Source organism: Pseudophryne corroboree, chromosome 1 (assembly GCF_028390025.1).
Source record: "Pseudophryne corroboree isolate aPseCor3 chromosome 1, aPseCor3.hap2, whole genome shotgun sequence".
Classification (NCBI taxonomy): Eukaryota; Metazoa; Chordata; class Amphibia; order Anura; family Myobatrachidae; genus Pseudophryne; species Pseudophryne corroboree.
Genome location: NC_086444.1, coordinates 474,725,093 through 474,750,158, shown reverse-complemented (window position 1 = coordinate 474,750,158; position 25,066 = coordinate 474,725,093). Strand labels below are relative to the sequence as shown.

Genomic DNA, 25,066 nt, shown 5'->3' with positions numbered 1-25,066 from the left:
TTGAAGTGCCATCCTGTCTGACACTGCAGTGCCACTCCTAGATGGGCCAGGTGTTTGTGTCGGCCACTTGTGTCGCTTAGCTTAGTCACACAGCGACCTTGGTGCGCCTCTTTTTTTCTTTGCATCATGTGCTGTTTGGGGACAATTTTTTTGAAGTGCCATCCTGCCTGACACTGCAGTGCCACTCCTAGATGGGCCAGGTGTTTGTGTCGGCCACTTGTGTCGCTTAGCTTAGTCACACAGCGACCTTGGTGCGCCTCTTTTTTTCTTTGCATCATGTGCTGTTTGGGGACAATTTTTTTGAAGTGCCATCCTGCCTGACACTGCAGTGCCACTCCTAGATGGGTCAGGTGTTTGTGTCGGCCACTTGAGTCGCTTAGCTTAGTCACACAGCGACCTTGGTGCACCTCTTTTTTTCTTTGCATCATGTGCTGTTTGGGGACTATTTTTTTGAAGTGCCATCCTGCCTGACACTGCAGTGCCACTCCTAGATGGCATGTAACCAAAATGTTAAGATATGTTCCTGCGCACTCACTTTGCTGCCTATAGTGGGATCTTATCCTGGTGTGTCACCACACACACCAATGGGGTAATAATACAGAATGGGGGTTTGGAAGGGATCCCACTTGCGGCACAAAGATTTTCCAACTGTGTTATTATTTACCATTGAACACACTCTTCGTCAGTTTCTCCGGGAATAGTCCATCAAATTAACAGAGAATAGTCCATGTGGAGATTCAGTTCAGTATGTGGATATGTGGAGAAAGCACAATGGGTATACAGAAGTTCAGTTTGTGCTTCCAAGCAATATGAAAAAATTATGAGGTGACTTCTGCCCGGATTCCTTCAACTATGGCTAATCAGGAAGTGCAGATGATATCCGTAAGGTTCACCACAGTGTGGATATAGTATAAGTGCTCCTCACATGTGTGCTTACTTTCATACACTTAAGACAATACTTATAAAGGTTTCTTTATGGACTCTGTGCGGGGTACTTCTTCTATTCAATTTTCATGCTCCAAACATACAATATAAAATTCATCTATGTATGATGCTCACAGCAAGGCTTACTTCAAGAGACGCCGTTCTTTCATATAGCGGTTTCTTTTTCTGCAAGCCCGTTTGTCGTCCTCAGTCGTCCCGTGGTGTGTATTTTGCTCAATTTAAAGCAAAAAACATGAGGGAGTATATTAGGATTAATGTAAATTTATTAAAACAATATCTTTAAAAAATTTCTGGCTATTGTGCCACAACTGTATCAGCAAATCAAGATGTTTTACAACACAGCCCAACAGTGAAACAGATGGTAACCCGGGATATCTCACCGTGTAGCTGAGTGTGCTGATTCGTGTGGTCTCCAGAACATCACATGCTCCACCAACGCGTTTCTACTAATGAGTCTTTATCAAGGCACCTTGATAAAGACTCATTAGTAGAAATGCGTTGGTGGAGCATGTGATGTTCTGGGGACCACACGAATCAGCACACTCAGCTACACGGTGAGATATCCCGGGTTACCATCTGTTTCACTGTTGGGCTGTGTTGTAAAACATCTTGATTTGCTGATACAGTTGTGGCACAATAGCCAGAAATTGTTTTAAAGATATTGTTTTAATAAATTTACATTAATCCTAATATACTCCCTCGTGTTTTTTTGCTTTACATTGAGCAAAATACACACCACGGGACGACTGAGGACGACAAACGGGCTTGCAGAAAAAGAAACCGCTATATGAAAGAACGGCGTCTCTTGAAGTAAGCCTTGCTGTGAGCATCATACATAGATGAATTTTATATTGTATGTTTGGAGCATGAAAATTGAATAGAAGAAGTACCCCGCACAGAGTCCATAAAGAAACCTGTATAAGTATTGTCTTAAGTGTATGAAAGTAAGCACACATGTGAGGAGCACTTATACTATATCCACACTGTGGTGAACCTTACGGATATCATCTGCACTTCCTGATTAGCCATAGTTGAAGGAATCCGGGCAGAAGTCACCTCATCATTTTTTCATATTGCTTGGAAGCACAAACTGAACTTCTGTATACCCATTGTGCTTTCTCCACATATCCACATACTGAACTGAATCTCCACATGGACTATTCTCTGTTAATTTGATGGACTATTCCCGGAGAAACTGACGAAGAGTGTGTTCAACGGTAAATAATAACACCGTTGGAATATCTTTGCGCCGCAAGTGGGATCCCTTCCAAACCCCCATTCTGTATTACCACTCCTAGATGGGCCAGGTGTTTGTGTCGGCCACTTGTGTCACTTAGCTTAGTCACACAGCGACCTTGGTGCGTCTCTTTTTTTCTTTGCATCATGTGCTGTTTGGGGACTATTTTTTTTAAGTGCCATCCTGCCTGACACTGCAGTTCCACTCCTAGATGGGCCAGGTGTTTGTGTCGGCCACTTGTGTCGCTTAGCTTAGTCACACAGCGACCTTGGTGCGCCTCTTTTTTTCTTTGCATCATGTGCTGTTTGGGGACTATTTTTTTGAAGTGCCATCCTGCCTGACACTGCAGTGCCACTCCTAGATGGGCCAGGTGTTTGTGTCGGCCACTTGTGTCGCTTAGCTTAGCCATCCAGCGACCTCGGTGCAAATTTTAGGACTAAAAATAATATTGTGAGGTGTGAGGTGTTCAGAATAGACTGAAAATGAGTGTAACTTATGGTTATTGAGGTTAATAATACTATGGGTTCAAAATGACCCCCAAATTCTATGATTTAAGCTGTTTTTGAGGGTTTTTTGTAAAAAAAACACCCGAATCCAAAACACACCCGAATCCGACAAAAAATTTTCAGGGAGGTTTTGCCAAAAAGCGTCCGAATCCAAAACACGGCCGCGGAACCGAATCCAAAACCAAAGCACAAAACCCGAAAAATTTCCGGTGCACATCACTACTAAGAACTCAAGTATATTGGGGCCAGAGTGTTCTATGTCTGTGAAAGCTCACTGTGACTGTGACTACTGTACACTGCATTTATTACATAGCAATCTTTTCTGATATCAATTGATACATTTGTTTATGTGTCCTGGCAAAATGTAATTTATTGTAGTATTATTATTATTATTATTACTATGATTATTATTATTACTATGATTATTATTATTATTACGAGGGTGGCTCAGTAAATAAGGTAACTAGACCTCGCATTGCGTAAATGTATTCAGCTCGTACATATACGTATACTCAGTTGTATGACCTTGGTGGATATGTTCAGGATGCCGGCGGTCGGGATGGCGGCAGTCAAAGACTGGCACTGGAATCCCGGCATCACTCGAAATGCTGATACCAGAATCCCGACAGTCGGCATCCCAATCGTAAGTATGCCGAGGATTGTTAGGGTTAGGCCGTATGGGTGGTGAGTTTAGGTTTGGGCACTGCCGGGAAGGGTTAGGATTAGGCTGTAGGGAAGGGAGGATTAGAGTTAGTGGGATAAATCGAGGCACAACCGGGGGGGTGTGGGGGAGGGGGGGGGAGGTGGAGTAGGGTTAGGCTTCAGGAAGGGAGGGTTAGGAGGGTAGATGGGAAGGGTAAGTATACTTTCCAAACCTGTCGGGATTCTCTCCATTGGGATGAAGCTGTCGGTCTTCTGACCACAAGCATCCTGAACACCGGTCACTCGTATCACACCCGGCCTTGGTACAGATTATTTTTCCACAAAGTCCCCATACTTATCTAAGCATTTGTTTCAATGATACACCAAGGCATCAATCCTGGCATACAAGAAATAAGTGACAAGTGCTCATGAACGATGTTGTGCACAGTACCCACTGAGATGTTCAGTTTGTCAGCAATATCACTAACTCAAATGCGTCTGTGCTCCTGAATCAGACCTTCAATGTGGCACAAATGGTCATCTGTGGTGGACGTGCTTGGCCGGCCGGATGGTTACTTGTCTTAAATGCCTGTACTGCTGTTATCAAATCAGTGCACCAAACCTGTTTCTGGACATGATGTTATCACCGACATGCGAGCGTGCCCTTTAGACACAGAACCAAGAACCTCATTGTTTGACCATGTTTCCGCCAGCCCCGCCATCTTACAACGGGTGTTGGGTCAGTATGACTGATATGAGGCACAGACTAATGGCTGTGAGGCGAAGCAGTGGTCTACCTGCTCTGGCCTGGGGGAAAATTAGAATGAAACAGAGAACATTACACACACATGAGATGTCTTGTTACCTTACTTATAGCACTACCCATGTAGCATCATTACCTGTATCAGTAATCAGTGTACTGCAGTGATTTTCAACCTTTTTTTACTCGCGGCACACCGAACAATATTTTAAAATTGCCAAGGCACACCATCAGTTCCCCACAGAAGAAAAAAACAAAACACACACATTGGCGCTCACAGTAAAAAAAAATATCCACTAATACATTGGCCTACACAGAAAAAAAAATCACATTGCTCCCCACATAAATCCTATTGCTCCACACATAAATCCATCACATGTCTCCACACATAAATCCTATTGCTCCCCACATGAATTATTCACATTGTTCCCCCCATAAATCCATAAATTCTTATTCTCCCCACATAAATCCTATTGAAATCCTATTGTTCCCCACAGGAGAAAATAAGATTTTACTCACCGGTAAATCTATTTCTCGTAGTCCGTAGTGGATGCTGGGGACTCCGTAAGGACCATGGGGAATAGCGGCTCCGCAGGAGACTGGGCACAACTAAGAAAGATTTAGGACCACCTGGTGTGCACTGGCTCCTCCCACTATGACCCTCCTCCAGACCTCAGTTAGGATACTGTGCCCGGAAGAGCTGACACAATAAGGAAGGCTTTTGAATCCCGGGTAAGACTCATACCAGCCACACCAATCACACCGTATAACTCGTGATATTATACCCAGTTAACAGTATGAACATAACAGAGCCTCTCAACAGATGGCTCAACAATAACCCTTTTAGGTAACAATAACTATATACAAGTATTGCAGACAGTCCGCACTTGGGACGGGCGCCCAGCATCCACTACGGACTACGAGAAATAGATTTACCGGTGAGTAAAATCTTATTTTCTCTGACGTCCTAGTGGATGCTGGGGACTCCGTAAGGACCATGTGGATTATACCAAAGCTCCCAAACGGGCGGGAGAGTGCGGATGACTCTGCAGCACCGAATGAGAGAACTCAAGGTCCTCCTCAGCCAGGGTATCAAATTTGTAGAATTTTGCAAACGTGTTTGCCCCTAACCAAGTAGCAGCTCAGCAAAGTTGTAAAGCCGAGACCCCTCGGGCAGCCGCCCAAGAAGAGCCCACCTTCCTCGTGGAATGGGCCTTTACCGATTTAGGCTGCGGCAGGCCAGCCGCAGAATGCGCAAGCTGAATTGTGCTACAAATCCAGCGAGCAATAGTCTGTTTTGAAGCAGGAGCCCCCAGCTTGTTGGGTGCATACAGGATATATAGCGAGTCAGTTTTCCTGACTCCAGCCGTCCTGGAAACATAAATTTTCGAGGCCCTGACTACATCCAGTAACTTGGAGTCCTCCAAGTCCCTAGTAGCCGCAGGCACCACGATAGGTTGGTTCAAGTGAAAAGCTGATACCACCTTAGGAAGAAACTGGGGACGAGTCCTCAATTCTGCCCTATCCATATGGAAAATCAAATAGGGGCTTTTACATGATAAAGCCGCCAATTCCGACACACGCCTAGCCGAAGCCAAGGCCAAAAGCATGACCACTTTCCACGTGAGATATTTTAAATCCACGGTTTTAAGTGGCTCAAACCAATGTGACTTTAGGAAACCCAACACCACGTTGAGGTCCCACGGTGCCACTGGAGGCACAAAAGGAGGCTGAATCTGGAGCACTCCCTTGACAAATGTCTGAACTTCAGGCAGTGAAGCCAGTTCTTTTTGGAAGAAAATCGACAGAGCCGAAATCTGGACCTTAATGGAACCCAGTTTTAGGCCCATAGTCACCCCTGACTGTAGGAAGTGCAGAAATCGACCCAGTTGAAATTCCTCCGTTGGGGCCTTCCTGGCCTCACACCACGCAACATATTTTCGCCATATGCTGTGATAATGTTGTACGGTTACATCTTTTCTAGCTTTAATGAGCGTAGGAATGACTTCCTCCGGAATACCCTTTTCTTTTAGGATCCGGTGTTCAACCGCCATGCCGTCAAACGCAGCCGCGGTAAGTCTTGGAACAGACAGGGCCCCTGCAGCAGCAGGTCCTGTCTGAGCGGCAGAGGCCATGGGTCCTCTGAGACTAATTCTTGAAGTTCCGGGTACCAAGACCTTCTTGGCCAATCCGGAACAATGAGTATAGTTCTTACTCCTCTTTTCCTTATTATCCTCAGTACCTTGGGTATGAGAGGAAGAGGGGGGAACACATAAACCGACCAGTACACCCACGGTGTCACTAAAGCGTCCACAGCTATCGCCTGAGGGTCTCTTGACCTGGTGCAATATTTTTCTAGCTTTTTGTTTAGGCGGGACGCCATCATGTCCACCTGTGCCCTTTCCCAATGGTTTACAATCAGTTGGAAGACTTCTGGATGAAGTCCCCACTCTCCCGGGTGGAGGTCGTGCCTGCTGAGGAAGTCTGCTTCCCAGTTGTCCACTCCCGGAATGAACACTGCTGACAGTGCTATCACGTGATTTTCCACCCATCGGAGAATCCTTGTGGCTTCTGCCATCGCCATCCTGCTTCTTGTGCCGCCCTGTCGGTTTACATGGGCGACTGCCGTGATGTTGTCTGACTGGATCAGTACCGGCTGGTTTTGAAGCAGGGGTTTTGCCTGACGTAGGGCATTGTAAATGGCCCTCAGTTCCAGAATATTTATGTGTAGGGAAGTCTCCTGACTTGACCATAGTCCTTTGAAGTTTCTTCCCAGTGTGACTGCCCCCCAGCCTCGAAGGCTGGCATCCGTGGTCACCAGGACCCAGTCCTGTATGCCGAATCTGCGGCCCTCTTTGAGATGAGCACTCTGCAGCCACCACAGCAGAGACACCCTGGTCCTTGGAGACAGGGTTATCAACCGATGCATTTGAAGATGCAATCCGGACCATTGGTCCAACAGGTCCCACTGAAAGGTTCTGGCATGGAACCTGCCGAATGGAATTGCTTCGTAGGAAGCTACCATCTTTCCCAGGACTCGCGTGCAGTGATGCACCGACACCTGTTTTGGTTTCAGGAGGCCTCTGACTAGAGATGACAGCTCCTTGGCTTTCTCCTCTGGGAGAAACACTTTTTTCTGGACTGTGTCCAGAATCATCCCCAGGAACAGTAGACGTGTCGCAGGAACCAGCTGTGACTTTGGAATATTCAGAATCCAACCGTGCTGGTGTAGCACCTCCTGAGATAGTGCTACGCCGACCAACAACTGCTCTCTGGACCTCGCCTTTATCAGGAGATCGTCCAAGTATGGGATAATTAAAACTCCCTTTTTTCGAAGGAGTATCAACATTTAGGCCATTACCTTGGTAAATACCCTCGGTGCCGTGGACAGGCCGAACGGCAACGTCTGGAATTGGTAATGACAATCCTGTACCACAAATCTGAGGTACTCCTGGTGAGGATGGTAAATGGGGACATACAGGTAAGCATCCTTGATGTCCAAAGATACCATGTAATCCCCCTCTTCCAGGCTTGCAATAACCGCCCTGAGCGATTCCATCTTGAACTTGAATTTTTTTATATATGTGTTCAAGGATTTCAAATTTAAAATGGGTCTCACCGAACCGTCCGGTTTCGGTACCACACCATTGTGGAATAGTAACCCCGTCCTTGTTGAAGTAGGGGCACCTTGACTATCACCTGCTGGGAATACAGCTTGTGAATTGCCTCTAACACAGCCTCCCTGTCTGAGGGAGTCGTTGGCAAGGCAGATTTGAGGAAACGGCGGGGGGGAAATGTCTCGAATTCCAGCCTGTACCCCTGAGATACCACTTGAAGGATCCAGGGATCTACTTGTGAGCGAGCCCACTGATTGCTGAAGATTTTGAGACGGGCCCCCACCGTACCTGGCTCCGCCTGTTGAGCCCCAGCGTCATGCGGCGGACTTAGCAGAAGAAGCGGGGGAGGACTTTTGTTCCTGGGAACTGGCTGTATGCTGCAGCTTTTTCCCCCTACCTCTGCCTCTGGGCAGAAAGGACGCGCCTCTACCCCGTTTGTTCTTTTGGGGACGAAAGGACTGTACCTGATAATACGGTGCTTTCTTTGGTTGTGAGGGGACATGTGGTAAAAATGCTGACTTCCCAGCTGTTGCTGTGGAAACTAGGTCCGAAAGACCATCCCCGAACAACTCCACACCCTTATAAGGCAAAACTTCCATGTGCCTTTTAGAATCTGCATCACCTGTCCACTGCCGAGTCCATAACCCTCTCCTGGCAGAAATGGACAGTGCACTTATTTTAGATGCCAGCCGGCAAATATCCCTCTGTGCATCTCTCATGTATAAGACAGCGTCTTTAATATGCTCTATGTTTAGCAATATAGTGTCCCTGTCTAGGGTGTCAATGTTTTCTGACAGGGAATCCGACCACGCAGCTGCAGCACTGCACATCCATGCTGAAGCAATAGCTGGTCTCAGTATAATACCAGTGTGCGTATATATAGCCTTCAGGAGAGCCTCCTGCTTTCTATCAGCAGGTTCCTTTAGGGCGGCCGTATCCGGAGACTGTAGTGCCACCTTTTTTGATAAGCGTGTAAGCGCTTTATCCACCCTAGGGGGTGTTTCCCAACGTGACCTATCCTCTGGCGGGAAAGGGTACGCCATTAGTAACTTTTTAGAAATTACCAATTTTTTATCGGGGGAAGCCCACGCTACTTCACACACTTCATTCAATTCTTCAGAGGGGGGAAAAACTACTGGTAGTTTTTTCTCACCAAACATAATACCCTTTTTTGTGGTACCTGGGGTCACATCAGAAATGTGTAAAACATTTTTCATTTCCTCAATCATATAACGAGTGGCCCTATTGGACATTACATTAGTCTCTTCGTCGTCGACACTGGTATCAGTTTCCGTGTCGACATCTGTGTCTGCCATCTGAGGTAGCGGGCGTTTTAGAGCCCCTGATGGCCTTTGAGACGTCTGGGCAGGCACGAGCTGAGAAGCCGGCTGTCCCGCATTTGGCATGTCGTCAAATTTTTTATGTAAGGAGTCGACACTTTCACGTAATTCCTTCCACAAGTCCATCCACTCAGGTGTCTGCCCCGCAGGGGGTGACAACACATTTATAGGCACCTGCTCCTCCTCCACATAAGCCTCCTCATCAAACATGTCGACACAGCTGTACCGACACACCGCACACACACAGGGAATGCTCTGACAGAAGACAGGACCCCACAAAGCCCTTTGGGGAGACAGAGAGAGAGTATGCCAGCACACACCAGAGCGCTATATAATACAGGGATTAACTAAATGATATCCCCTTATAGCTGCTATATGTATATTGCGCCTAAATTTAGTGCCCCCCCCCTCTCTTTTTTACCCTTTCTGTAGTGTAGACTGCAGGGAAGAGCCAGGGAGCTTCCTTCCAGCGGAGCTGTGAGGGAGAAATGGCGCCAGTGTGCTGAGGGAGATAGCTCCGCCCCTTTTTCGGCTGACTTTTCTCCCGCTTTTTAATGGATTCTGGCAGGGGTATTTATCACATATATAGCCTCTGGGGCTATATATTGTGATATATTTGCCAGCCAAGGTGTTTTTATTGCTGCTCAGGGCGCCCCCCCCCCAGCGCCCTGCACCCTCAGTGACCGGAGTGTGAAGTGTGTATGAGGAGCAATGGCGCACAGCTGCAGTGCTGTGCGCTACCTTGGTGAAGACTGATGTCTTCTGCCGCCGATTTTCCGGACTCTTCTTGCTTCTGGCTCTGTAAGGGGGCCGGCGGCGCGGCTCCGGTACCGAACATCAATGGCCGGTTCCATGCGGTCGATCCCTCTGGAGCTAATGGTGTCCAGTAGCCTAAGAAGCCCAAGCTACCACCAGTTAGGTAGGTTCGCTTCTTCTCCCCTTAGTCCCTCGCTGCAGTGAGTCTGTTGCCAGCAGATCTCACTGTAAAATAAAAAAACCTAAAATATACTTTCTCTCTAGGAGCTCAGGAGAGCCCCTAGTGTGCATCCAGCTTTGCCGGGCACAAGATTCTAACTGAGGTCTGGAGGAGGGTCATAGTGGGAGGAGCCAGTGCACACCAGGTGGTCCTAAATCTTTCTTAGTTGTGCCCAGTCTCCTGCGGAGCCGCTATTCCCCATGGTCCTTACGGAGTCCCCAGCATCCACTAGGACGTCAGAGAAATTAAATAACAAATATTATTATCAGCTGTCCTCCTCCCTGTCCCTCAGTGGCGGGGGCTGTTCATAGTGGAGTTCTGCGAATACTGAGCAGCGGGCGGTCAGGCAGGTGTGGATGTGGGTGGGAAGGAAAGCTGTGTATGCAGGCGGGAACTTGAAAACGTGTATGCAGGCAGGTGGGCTGACTGGGAGGTGAGACGCAGCGGCTGTGACCTATGATATCACATCGTATTCAAGGCATAGGTCATGGCCGGAGCACGACTGATCCTCTAAGAAGAGCCCGGGCCAACAGTTCACTCTGAAGGTGCAGGAAGCTGCTCTGGCTCCGCGGCACACCTTGCAACTGGTCGCGGCACACTAGTGTGCCACGGCACACTGGTTGAAAAAGCTTGGTGTACTGTATCACAAGTACAAAAGTAAATTGTGGCATCAACTGTTTTATTTGCTAGATACTGACTGGAACAATTTCTGCTACACTATTCAATATCAGTCTGTCCACCTTCTCTTACATGAGCTATTTTCATTGTGAACTCACAATATCAAGTTTACCTGTATTGGCTGTCAGGTACTTTGTAGACTTGCATGGAGAAATGAAAGGCAGCTGTACCATGCTGGGATATGTAGTTAACTTTAAAAATGAGGAAAAATAGCCTAGTTTTATTGAAATAAATACACAGACACACGAAAGTTTTTTTTTTTTAAAGTATTTTATTCAAAACATTCAGAAGTAGGCAGATCACTAATTGCAGTCTGAAGCCCTTTAGGGAGTGCGCTCGCGCAGCGGGCGCACTGCGTGTGCACACCCCCTGAGGACCAGTGAGATGCGAAAGCATCTCAGGGTGGCGATCGCCTCTGCCTGATTGACAGGCAGAGGTGATCGCGGGGCGGGAGGAAGGAACGCCAACGGCATTAGAATGCCAATGGTGGGGTGCGGTCCGGACAACGCAGGCGTGTCTGGACCATTGCAGGAGCGGTCCGCGGCATCTGCGTGATGTCACGCGCAGCCACTGTGTCCTGGAACGTGGAGGGGAGCTACTCGCCGGGTGCAAAAGCATCGCCGCGGTACGGTGCTTTTGCACCTGAGGGGGGGGGGGGCTGCAAGGCCTGACATACGGGGTGGGCATCCCCCCGCATGTCAGGGAATCTGATCGTGGATGTGCTAAATTTAGTCTGAATCGCCCCCAATGTCCACTTACTTCTGTGACATCACAAGTTGGACACAAGTTGGCTGGTCTGATTAAAAATTTGTCTGGTTGACTGGTCTGAGGAAAAAGTTGGTTAGGTGTGTGGGGCAGCATTTTAGTTGGACAGACAAGTTGGTGAGTTGGATGGTTGTAGGAAAGTAGTTCTGATGTATGGCCCACATTATATGGATAACATATCAATAGCTCAGCGCTCGTAAAGTATGTACACAAAGGAAAAGTCTAGATCACCAGGGAAAAAAGCTTGGGCATTTCCCCCCTTACTTAACATATGGAAAGATATTATGGGGCCAGATGTAATGGTGTCCGAGATCATCGGCGGTGCGGGATGCCGGACGATCTCTGATGTTTATTTAAAGGGGCAATCACTTACAAGGCATGTTTTGTCTTGTAAGCGATTACCCCTTTAAAAAAACGTGGAAGTTCAGCCATCTACCCGCACCTCCGGCCTACTTGGACGCCATTACATCCCACCCATTATTTCCTTTGAGAAAAAGTGCAAAAAACAATAATCTTGAATTCAGTTCAAACAACAAAAGTTAAGCCTTGGCCCCTGGAAGCAGATGAAGTGCTTTGTAGTTCTGCAACACTGAACAGGCAGTGATAAAAATTAAAGCATCATTGGTTGAAGGCCATTTACCTTGCAACTTGTATTTGGGTTGATCTGCTTCGCCTCTGTAGCTTCTCCAGAGCAGCACAGGCGAGAAGGTCCATCCACATGGGAACTTCGTATTGCTGTAGAAAATATTCTATTTAATCACAAGTTGAATTCTTTAAGGGCTCTCATATGAAAATGTTTCAATGATAGTTTTGCTCTCCTCCCACCAATCAACTGAAACAACACTCAGACATGAATACTGTCTGTTCCACAAGGAACTACATAATAATAATAATAATAATAATTATTATTATTATTATTATTATTATTATTCGTGTATATATATAGGGCTCAGGAGTACAAGTCCCAGTTTGCCCTCTGGCAGACATGCAGAGGCACAGTTTGCAGTTTAAAGCCCATTCTGGAGCTCCTTCAGTACAGCAATCAGCCCACGACATGGTCTTGTGCACAGATCATTTAAATATTTAGTACAGGAGCCCCTTGTAGTAAAAAAAGAGTCCCTTTCTGAGTGTAGCATACGTATAGTGAGAGGTAACAAAGCCTCACATGCAGCTGGATGGACTGTGCTGCAGCCAATAAAGAAACGTTGAAGGAAATGTGTCTAGTCTTCTAAAAGGAATGTGGTCAGGATCCCAAAAGTCAGAATGCCTACAGCGGAATCCCCACTGATCCCGGTAGGAAGTACTGGGGTAAGGTTTAGGATTAGGGTTAGGCACCTGGGGGAGTGTTAGGCTGTGGGAGGGGACAGTTAGGGTTAGGCTGTGGGAGGGGATGGTTAGGGTTAGGTTGTGGAAGAGGATGGTTAGGGTTAGGAGGTAGGAGGGGCGGGTTAGGGGTAGGTTTAGGGTTAAAATACATACCGGGATCTGTCAACATTATGAGTGTCGGGATTCTGATATCATCCCTTCTAAAGAATAGAGATGTGAGCCAGTGGAGAAGTTCACCTCTGCTGCTCTCTGATGCACACAATGTGCGTGTTTGGTTAAGAAAAAAAACAGACTAGGATGTGCATAGATTCAGGCAGTGCATCTGGCGTAGAGATGTCGGTCCAAATTCATCTTGAATGGAAATATACTATTTTTGCCTGCAAATTACTCATTCACTAATTTTTCAGCCAACTCTGCATCAGCCCCACAATATATAGAGGGTGTTTCACTCGTTATAAGCCCCAAAGGTTTTCTTATACCTTGGTCTATGAGAAACAGGAGGAAGTGTACGTCTTCAGCACCCAGGCAAGCTTGAATGCCTTTGCGCTCCATGTTATGGAAGGTTTTAACCAGTGGTGCAAGTATAAAAAAATTCTTAGTGGTACAAAAAATGGGCGTAGCCACCTGCCACAAGGGGCGTGGACAGTGAAAACGGGGGCGTCAACATGATACATACTCATTTCTCGTACCTCTGAGAACATTCATTTTCATACCATATGCACCTTACCTATATGATGGCTTCTAACAACGGGGGGGGGGGGGGGGGGGGTGTTGGGTATGCACGACCACTGGGATTGTGAGAGGGTGGGATGTAGGGGGAGGCATTGTAACTTTGGATTTTTCATTTTTTGCCATTAAACTGTAATTCTGTAATTGCCCTACTCTTGACCATTCCTCTAGTCTACCTAGATCCTCAATCATCTGTTTTACCCCTCCTGGTGTGTCTACCCTGTTGCATACCTTGGTTTCATCTGCAAAAAGGCATACTTTCCCTTTAATGCCATTTGCAATGTTACCAATAAAGATATTAAAAAGCACTGGTCCAAGCACAGATCTCTGAGGTACTCCACTGGTAACATTTTCACCCTGTGAATGCACTCAACTTACTACAACTCTCTGTTTTCTATCCTGCAACCAAGATCTTATCCATTCAACAATCTTAGTATCCAATCCCAAGCTTCCGAGTTTATTTAGCAGTCTGCTAAGTCTAGATGAGCTATATCCACGGCTCCACCTTTATCCATCACTTTATCCCACAGTGCTCAGTGGGTGTAATGTAAACAGCGGCTTCAAGGTGGTCGTGTGGTATGGCGTACCATCTGCCAATTTCTTAATGGTACCACCAAACCCCTAGTGCACAGAACTATGCCCGGTCAAACCACGGAGTCACACGGGGTGGGGACTAGTGATGAGCACCGGAAATTTTTCGGGTTTTGTGTTTTGGTTTTGGGTTCGGTTCCGCGGCCGTGTTTTGGGTTCGAACGCGTTTTGGCAAAACCTCACCGAATTTTTTTTGTCGGATTCGGGTGTGTTTTGGATTCGGGTGTTTTTTTCAAAAAACCCTAAAAAACAGCTTAAATCATAGAATTTGGGGGTCATTTTGATCCCAAAGTATTATTAACCTCAATAACCATAATTTCCACTCATTTTCAGTCTATTCTGAACACCTCACACCTCACAATATTATTTTTAGTCCTAAAATTTGCACCGAGGTCGCTGGATGGCTAAGCTAAGCGACCCAAGTGGCCAACACAAACACCTGGCCCATCTAGGAGTGGCACTGCAGTGTCACGCAGGATGGCCCTTCCAAAAAACACTCCCCAAACAGCACATGACGCAAAGAAAAAAAGAGGCGCAATGAGGTAGCTGTGTGAGTAAGCTAAGCGACCCTAGTGGCCGACACAAACACCTGGCCCATCTAGGAGTGGCACTGCAGTGTCACGCAGGATGGCCCTTCCAAAAAACACCCCCCAAACAGCACATGACGCAAAGAAAAATGAAAGAAAAAAGAGGTGCAAGATGGAATTGTCCTTGGGCCCTCCCACCCACCCTTATGTTGTATAAACAGGACATGCACACTTTAACCAACCCATCATTTCAGTGACAGGGTCTGCCACACGACTGTGACTGAAATGACGGGTTGGTTTGGACCCCCACCAAAAAAGAAGCAATTAATCTCTCCTTGCACAAACTGGCTCTACAGAGGCAAGATGTCCACCTCATCATCATCCTCCGATATATCACCGTGTACATCCCCCTCCTCACAGATTATCAATGCGTCCCCACTGGAATCCACCATCTCAGCTCCCTGTGTACTTTGCGGAGGCAATTGCTGCTGGTCAATGTCTCCACGGAGGAATTGATTATAATTCATTTTAATGAACATCATCTCCACATTTTCTGGATGTAACCTCGTACGCCGATTGCTGACAAGGTGAGCGGCGGCACTAAACACTCTTTCGGAGTACACACTTGTGGGAGGGCAACTTAGGTAGAATAAAGCCAGTTTGTGCAAGGGCCTCCAAATTGCCTCTTTTTCCTGCCAGTATAAGTACGGACTGTCTGACGTGCCTACTTGGATGCGGTCACTCATATAATCCTCCACCATTCTTTCAATGGGGAGAGAATCATATGCAGTGACAGTAGACGACATGTCCGTAATCGTTGTCAGGTCCTTCAGTCCGGACCAGATGTCAGCATCAGCAGTCGCTCCAGACTGCCCTGCATCACCGCCAGCGGGTGGGCTCGGAATTCTGAGCCTTTTCCTCGCACCCCCAGTTGCGGGAGAATGTGAAGGAGGAGATGTTGACAGGTCGCGTTCCGCTTGACTTGACAATTTTGTCACCAGCAGTTCTTTGAACCCCAGCAGACTTGTGTCTGCCGGAAAGAGAGATCCAAGGTAGGTTTTAAATCTAGGATCGAGCACGGTGGCCAAAATGTAGTGCTCTGATTTCAACAGATTGACCACCCGTGAATCCTTGTTAAGCGAATTAAAGGCTCCATCCACAAGTCCCACATGCCTAGCGGAATCGCTCTGTGTTAGCTCCTCCTTCAATGTCTCCAGCTTCTTCTGCAAAAGCCTGATGAGGGGAATGACCTGACTCAGGCTGGCAGTGTCTGAACTGACTTCACGTGTGGCAAGTTCAAAAGGTTTCAGAACCTTGCACAACGTTGAAATCATTCTCCACTGCGCTTGAGACAGGTGCATTCCACCTCCTATATCGTGCTCAGTTGTATAGGCTTGAATGGCCTTTTGCTGCTCCTCCAACCTCTGAAGCATATAGAGGGTTGAATTCCACCTCGTTACCACTTCTTGCTTCAGATGATGGCAGGGCAGGTTCAGGCGTTTTTGGTCTTCTGTACGTGGTGCCTGTATGCCGAAAGTGTCCCGCAATTCTTCTGGCCACCGACAGCATCTCTTGCACGCCCCTCTCGTTTTTTAAATAATTCTGAACCACCAAATTCAAGGTATGTGCAAAACATGGGACGTGCTAGAATTTGCCCAGATTTAATGCACACACAATATTGCTGGCGTTGTCCGATGCCACAAATCCACAGGAGAGTCCAATTGGGGTAAGCCATTCTGCGATGATCTTCCTCAGTTGCCGTAAGAGGTTTTTAGCTGTGTGCGTATTCTGGAAAGCGGTGATACAAAGCGTAGCCTGCCTAGGAAAGAGTTGGCGTTTGCGAGATGCTGCTACTGGTGCCGCCGCTGCTGTTCTTGCGGCGGGAGTCCATACATCTACCCAGTGGGCTGTCACAGTCATATAGTCCTGAGCCTGCCCTGCTCCACTTGTCCACATGTCCGTGGTTAAGTAGACATTGGGTACAACTGCATTTTTTAGGACACTGGTGAGTCTTTTTCTGAGGTCTGTGTACATTTTCGGTATCGCCTGCCTAGAGAAATGGAACCTAGATGGTATTTGGTACCGGGGACACAGTACCTCCAACAAGTCTCTAGTTGCCTCTGCAGTAATGATGGATACCGGAACCACGTTTCTCACCGCCCAGGATGCCAAGGCCTCAGTTATCCGCTTTGCAGCAGGATGACTGCTGTGATATTTCATCTTCCTCGCAAAGGACTGTTGGACAGTCAATTGCTTGGTGGAAGTAGTAAAAGTGGTCTTACGAGTACGACTTCCCCTCTGGGATGACCATCGACTCCCAGCAGCAACAACAGCAGCGCCAGCAGCAGTAGGCGTTACACGCAAGGATGCATCGGAGGAATCCCAGGCAGGAGAGGACTCGTCAGAATTGCCAGTGACATGGCCTGCAGGACTATTGGCATTCCTGGGGAAGGAGGAAATTGACACTGAGGGAGTTGGTGGGGTGGTTTGCGTGAGCTTGGTTACAAGAGGAAGGGATTTACTGGTCAGTGGACTGCTTCCGCTGTCGCCCAAAGTTTTTGAACTTGTCACTGACTTATGATGAATGCGCTGCAGGTGACGTATAAGGGAGGATGTTCCGAGGTGGTTAACGTCCTTACCCCTACTTATTACAGCTTGACAAAGGCAACACACGGCTTGACAAATGTTGTCCGCATTTCTGTTGAAATACTTCCACACCGAAGAGCTGATTTTTTTGGTATTTTCACCAGGCATGTCAATGGCCCTATTCCTCCCATGGACAACAGGTGTCTCCCCGGGTGCCTGACTTAAACAAACCACCTCACCATCAGAATCCTCCTGGTCAATTTCCTCCCCAGCGCCAGCAACACCCATATCCTCCTCATCCTGGTGTACTTCAACACTGACATCTTCAATCTGACTATCAGGAACTGGACTGCGGGTGCTCCTTCCAGCACTTGCAGGGGGCGTGCAAATGGTGGAAGGCGCATGCTCTTCACTTCCAGTGTTGGGAAGGTCAGGCATCGCAAACGACACAATTGGACTCTCCTTGTGGATTTGTGATTTCGAAGAACGCACAGTTCTTTGCTGTGCTTTTGCCAGCTTGAGTCTTTTCATTTTTCTAGCGAGAGGCTGAGTGCTTCCATCCTCATGTGAAGCTGAACCACTAGCCATGAACATAGGCCAGGGCCTCAGCCGTTCCTTGCCACTCCGTGTGGTAAATGGCATATTGGCAAGTTTACGCTTCTCCTCTGACAATTTTATTTGAGATTTTTGAGTCCTTTTTTTACTGATATTTGGTGTTTTGGATTTTACATGCTCTGTACTATGACATTGGGCATCGGCCTTGGCAGACGACGTTGCTGGCATTTCATCGTCTCGGCCATGACTAGTGGCAGCAGCTTCAGCACGAGGTGGAAGTCGATCTTGATCTTTCCCTATTTTTGGAACCTCAACATTTTTGTTCTCCATATTTTAATAGGCACAACTAAAAGGCACCTCAGGTAAACAATGGAGATGGATGGATACTAGTATACTTATGGATGGACGAGCGACTGCCGACACAGAGGTAGCTACAGCCGTGGACTACCGTACTGCGTCTGCTGCTAATATAGACTGGATGATAATGATATAAAAAATATATATATATCACTACTGCAGCCGGACAGGTATATATTATATAATGACGGACCTGCTGGACACTGTCAGCAGCACTGCAGACTCCTAAAGTAAGCTACTAGTAGTATCAAGAAGATAGAAAAAAAAAAAACACCACAGGTAGGTGGTATACAATTATGGATGGATGAGCGACTGCCGACACAGAGGTAGCTACAGCCGTGGACTACCGTACTGCGTCTGCTGCTAATATAGACTGGATGATAATGATATAAAAAATATATAAATATCACTACTGCAGCCGGACAGGTATATATTATATAATGACGGACCTGCTGGACACTGTCAGCAGCACTGCAGACTCCTAAAGTAAGCTACTAGTAGTATCAAGAAGATAGAAAAAAAAAAAAACACCACAGGTAGGTGGTATACAATTATGGATGGACGAGCGACTGCCGACACAGAGGTAGCTACAGCCGTGGACTACTGTACTGCGTCTGCTGCTAATATAGACTGGATGATAATGATATAAAAACTATATATATATCACTACTGCAGCCGGACAGGTATATATTATATAATGACGGACCTGCTGGACACTGTCAGCAGCACTGCAGACTCCTAAAGTAAGCTACTAGTAGTATCAAGAAGATAGAAAAAAAAAAACACCACAGGTAGGTGATATACAATTATGGATGGACGAGCGACTGCCGACACAGAGGTAGCTACAGCCGTGAACTACCGTACTGCGTCTGCTGCTAATATAGACTGGATGATAATGATATAAAAAATATATATATATCACAACTGCAGCCGGACAGGTATATATTATATAATGACGGACCTGCTGGACACTGTCAGCAGCACTGCAGACTCCTAAAGTAAGCTACTAGTAGTATCAAGAAGATAGAAAAAAAAAAAACACCACAGGTAGGTGGTATACAATTATGGATGGACGAGCGACTGCCGACACAGAGGTAGCTACAGCCGTGGACTACCGTACTGCGTCTGCTGCTAATATAGACTGGATGATAATGATATAAAAAATATATATATATATCACTACTGCAGCCGGACAGGTATATATTATATAATGACGGACCTGCTGGACACTGTCAGCAGCACTGCAGACTCCTAAAGTAAGCTACTAGTAGTATCAAGAAGATAGAAAAAAAAAACACCACAGGTAGGTGGTATACAATTATGGATGGACGAGCGACTGCCGACACAGAGGTAGCTACAGCCGTGGACTACCGTACTGCGTCTGCTGCTAATATAGACTGGATGATAATGATATAAAAAATATATATATATCACTACTGCAGCCGGACAGGTATATATTATACAATGACGGACCTGCTGGACACTGTCAGCAGCACTGCAGACTCCTAAAGTAAGCTACTAGTAGTATCAAGAAGATAGAAAAAAAAAAACACCACAGGTAGGTGGTATACAATTATGGATGGACGAGCGACTGCCGACACAGAGGTAGCTACAGCCGTGGACTACCGTACTGCGTCTGCTGCTAATATAGACTGGATGATAATGATATAAAAAATATATATATATATCACTACTGCAGCCGGACAGGTATATATTATAATGACGGACCTGCTGGACACTGTCAGCACTGCAGACTCCTAAAGTAAGCTACTAGTATCAAGAAGATAGAAAAAAAAAAAAACACCACAGGTAGGTGGTATACAATTATGTATGGACGAGCGACTGCCGACACAGAGGTAGCTACAGCCGTGGACTACCGTACTGCGTCTGCTGCTAATATAGACTGGATGATAATGATATATATATCACTACTGCTGCCGGACAGGTATATATTATATAATTAATGACGGACCTGCTGGACACTGTCAGCAGAATGCGTTTATAGAATAAAAACACCACACGACGAGTGTTTAACTTTTTCAGGCAGACAATCACAATATACTGGTGGTCAGACAGTTGTCACTGGTCAGTCACACTGGCAGTGGCACTCTGGCAGCAAAAGTGTGCACTGTTAAATAATATGTACTCCTGCTACTGCTCCCCAGTCTCCCCCACAATTAAGCTGTGTGAGCACTGAGCACTCAGCACAGTCAGATATACATAGATGATGCAGCACACTGAGGCTGAGCACAGATATGGTATACTGTTACTGTGTCACTGTGTATCGTTTTTTTTCAGGCAGAGAACGTGATACTAAATAATAATATAATAAAACTGCACTGGTGGTCACTGGTCAGTCACTAGTAAACTCTGCACTCTCTGAGTACTCCTAAGCTCCAGTAAATCAAGTGTCTCACTCTCACTCTCTCTCTTCTAATCTAAATCCAGCCACGTCCTCTCCCTATGAATCTCAATGCACGTGTGAAAATGGCGGCGACGCGCGGCTCCTTATATAGAATCCGAGTCTCGCGATAGAATCCGAGCCTCGCGAGAATCCGACAGCGGGATGATGACGTTCGGGCGCGCTCGGGTTAGCCGAGCAAGGCGGGAAGATCCGAGTCTGCCTCGGATCCGTGTAAAAAGGCTGAAGTTCGGGGGGGTTCGGATTCCGAGGAACCGAACCCGCTCATCACTAGTGGGGACTGAAGGTGACTCCAGAGCAAGCTGTTGAGCCCCAGGCCGTGGCATGGAGCAGCCAGTAACATATGCCTCAGCAGTAGCGGCCTGCCACAGCCTGTGATCCCAGCCCAGGACAGATTCCCTTTCCCCCGGCTGCCACGGTAAGCAGCAGCAGTCCTCTCACCCGCATCGGCCAGGCCGTGCTTCGAGCCCACATCCATACTGGACAGCTTACCTGAGAGGTGGGGTGTCGAACTGCCCCCAAAACAGAGAACAAGTCCTGGGTGTCCGTGTGCTGCTAGGAGGTCGGGCATCGGCTTCACCTGTCTTCCCAGGAGCACGTTGAGGGACTGAGAAGGGCGCCTGTGACTGGGGGCATGGAGGAGCCCGCAGCATCAGTAAGTGGGCAGGGCTTGGGACTGTGCTGAATCCGCCAATGTGTATCCTGCAGTTGTTCCGTTTTCATGTCAGACGTGAAAACGGAATAAACGGAGTCTTTCCAGCAGTAACACATTATGGGAGTACGGCGTACCAGCTATTAATTTCTTAACAGTACACCATACCGCCCTGTACCACCACACTACACCACTGGTTTTAACCCACATAGAGGTGGGGCTGCAGCACAGGCCAAAGTTCAAATAGGGGAGCCACACCAACTGTCAATGAGTCAGTTTGGGATGACAGTTGGTGGCAGTGGGTGTGACTCCCCTTTTAGAAATTTGTACTGCGCTGCAGCCCCTCTGGGGCCGTCACTGGATGCCACAGCACACAACACCACTGTCCGAAGCAAATGCATGAACAGCTGGCCTGGATGCTAATGGCGAACACTTTGAACACTTGCTATGACTTCTTCATGTTTCTGATAGACCAAGGTATGTCTGTGTCAAATTTCACTAAATGACATCAATAACTTTAAAACAAAAGCTATAAGAAAAATGTTGGGGCCTATAGCAAGTGAAACACCCTGTATTTTGTTTGCATTTGGATTATGGATTTAAAATAATTTGTTTGGTGAGTGCATAGAAGTGCTTATTAACTACTTGCTGGAACAGAGAGATTATTTTTATTTAAGAATAGTTGTGGTTATCCACTTAACTGACCATTTTCATCTCTAAAAACCGCTCAGAAATTGTTGTTTGTTGTTTTTTTGTTTTTTAATTAGTGAATTAGGTGAAGAACATGTATTTAAACCTATCCAAAATGATTTTAGATATAATATATATATATATATATATATATATATATAAATTTTGTTATTTTTATCTTTTATCTATTTGCAAAAAAAATAGAGTTTTCAAACATTGGAACACCAGATCATCACCATCAGAACATCAGTAACATCGCGACCGCAACTTTTATTTACCCAACAGCTGCTTATCTGAGCAGCCACCAGGTACATCAGGAGGGCTTAATTTTAATTTCCCCAGCTGCTGCTAATGTCTGCAAACGCTGGGTGGAGGGTCCTGCCATGCTGACGATCAGCAGTAATTGGCAGCACAGCAGACACTGGGGTAGTATGCAGTTAAGTGAAGGGACTGGAAAGTCCCTCTGGGAGCGGCAGCTGTGTGAAGATTCTCTTCCTGCAGCCGCCCACACTGTGTATTTGACTAGTTACATCATTTGCGACCAGATCAGATAACGCACTGCCTTGTGTGTACGCAATCGATGCAACCATGTCAGGCAAGTCATTATGCTTTTTCTAGGATGATACATTTTTGATGGCCAGAATCCCAGGATTTATCCCTGAAAATGCTTACTTTGCAATGTGATGCAAATTCTCACTACAACAGTATTAATGCTGGGGAAGTTTCAAATTTGCAAGGAAGTCACTGCACTTCTTGCTGAAATTATCAATTTCAAAGCCAAGTCTAAAGGGGAGTACTCACTGAGCGATCGCTGCTTAAAATCTAAGCAAGATTTTAAGCAGTGATCTCTCCGTGTGTACCCCTCACAGCGATAGCGATGCGCAGCCCCGCGCATCGCTATCGCTGGTGCTAGATTGGCCTGGGTTGCCAGGGCTGCGCATCGCTATCGCTGTAGGGGGTACACACGGAGCGATAATGCTTAAATTCTAAGCAATCTAGTCAGATTGCTTAGAATATCGCTCAGGGAGTACCCCCCTTTATACCAGCTTAATGGGAGTAGGGAGCTGTTTAGCTGTAACAAAAATTCTACTTATCATCCCCATGGGGAAGAGCAAGGGGATTTCTAGTTGACTGTAAAAGAGGGGAACTAATGATAACATATCAGTTAATAATAATAATAATAATAATAATAATACAGAAGTAAAAAGAAGACCTAGAGTGCACAGTAAATGTAATGCAGGGTTTCATCCACAAAGGTACCAGGTGAGGCAGCCATGTTGGACGCACTATGTAGGATTACCCAGGGTGGAGTAGTTTATGCCTAGAAGAGATGACACAAAATGGGTGACTGCCGCGACCTAATGCTAGGCGTAGGGTCCCAACATAGCCAGCAGGTCCATGTATTTTTCATACTATTTACTAGCGTACTAGATGAGGCAGCCATGGTGGGCGCACTACGATGGTTACACTGTGGGAAATAAGCTACACAAGGACCCAAGGCATACATGGGAACAGCTAACACGTGTAGAATAGAAGTATGATATACCCTGTATGAATAGATCCACGTCAGACAACCTGCATGACGTGAATGTATAGCATACAGGCATAGCATACATTGGGTCAAAAGTACATGGTACATGATGGAGCAGTAGGTAGGAGGGGCTGTAGGTGGCAGTATCAGCATAGGGCAGATTTGCAAGTAAGAGTCCAGCACAAGTTCTTAGAAATAAAGGGGGTAATTCCAAGTTGATCGCAGCAGGAAATTTTTTAGCAGTTGGGCAAAACCATGTGCATTGCAGGGGAGGCAAATATAACATGTGCAGAAAGAGATAGATTTGGGTGTGGCGTGTTCAATCTGCAATCTAAATTGCAGTGTAAAAATAAAGCAGCCAGTATTTACCCTGCACAGAAACAAAATAACCCACCCAAATCTAACTCTCTCTGCACATGTTATATCTGCCTCCCCTGCAGTGCACATGGTTTTGCCCAACTGCTAAAAAATTTCCTGCTGCGATCAACTTGGAATTACCCTCAAAGTGTTTCCCCTCTGTGTACTTCCAGGTTGTTTCCACTCAGTGTGGCCTGAAATACGGCAGAAATGGGGGCACTGCTGTAGAATATGAGAGGCATGGACCACCAGAGAGGAGCCTGGGGCTGTATGCTGCAGCTTTACAGAAAGAAAAAAAAACCAAGCCAGCACTTTTGTTTTCCACTGCTTATCCCTTCAGCAGCCCACACCCATCCCTTTGCCTTTTAGCACTGACCTAGAGCAATCCAGTACCTTTGAGGGGAGAGTAATCCCCACTTTCCCCACAAATATTTTAAAACTAACCAATCAATACACCACATAAAATACAAATAAATAAATAAATGATGGAAACACCGAATAAAAAGAACTAAATGATAACTTTCGAGCAAACCTTCCTGCTTTATCTCATTTTTTTATTTCGCCTGTTTCAGCTACAGAGATTGTAAGACCTCTTACATAAAGTGGGAAGGGCAAACCAGTATTTTCATCAGGTGATTTAAAGTGAGTAGGCACAATTTACCAGTTCACTGGTAGACATAAGAAAATGCTCACTCCATCACTATTTGTGAATTTTCATGTCAAATTCAAATCAATTTGCAATGAATTATGGGGGCTTCATACATCGGTACCTGCCAACTGTAGTTTGCATCCACACTTTCTTATTAAGTTTAGCCAATTTCTCGTTATTTAGAGCACAGGCTTTTTTTATGGCATATTTAAAATGAGCTAATCAAAATTCTAAATATCTGATACTAAAATTAGTACATTCATATTTTTTCTGCATGTATATCTTTCACTGATCATAAGAACGCCATTCACATCTGGAGCTCTCAAACAGAAATGCCAGCATGGTTCCATGACAGTAACACACATTGCAAAAATGCCTCCTCTATGAATGAAAGCACAGATAAGGAGAAATAAAGTAGAGTAAGGAGATTAGTTAAAGGATTTGTTATGTCAAGATCATTTTATTCTAATAATAGGAAATGTTGCAAGCTTTTTCCATGGTACAAATAGACTTCAAACAAAACAGAACAAAGCGTCTCTGAAAGAGCTGACTGAAAAGAGTTCTGGAATTCAAATGAACAGTTTCTAAAAAGTATTCTGTTAGAGCCACCACACATTTGACTTAACTG

The 25,066-nt window shown here is 46.1% G+C and overlaps 1 long non-coding RNA gene across 1 annotated transcript in view; it reads right to left on the bottom strand.

Moving 5' to 3' along the window:
- The window catches only part of LOC134908224 (uncharacterized), a 78,145-nt gene extending 56,686 nt beyond the window's left edge, over window positions 1-21,459 (bottom strand). The window contains exons 1-2 of the long non-coding RNA XR_010175783.1: window positions 21,052-21,459; window positions 12,107-12,201 (exon numbers count right to left, since the gene is read on the bottom strand). This is a non-coding gene — a long non-coding RNA (uncharacterized LOC134908224). The remainder of the gene's footprint in view (window positions 1-12,106; window positions 12,202-21,051) is intronic.
- Window positions 21,460-25,066: the final 3,607 nt, after the last annotated feature.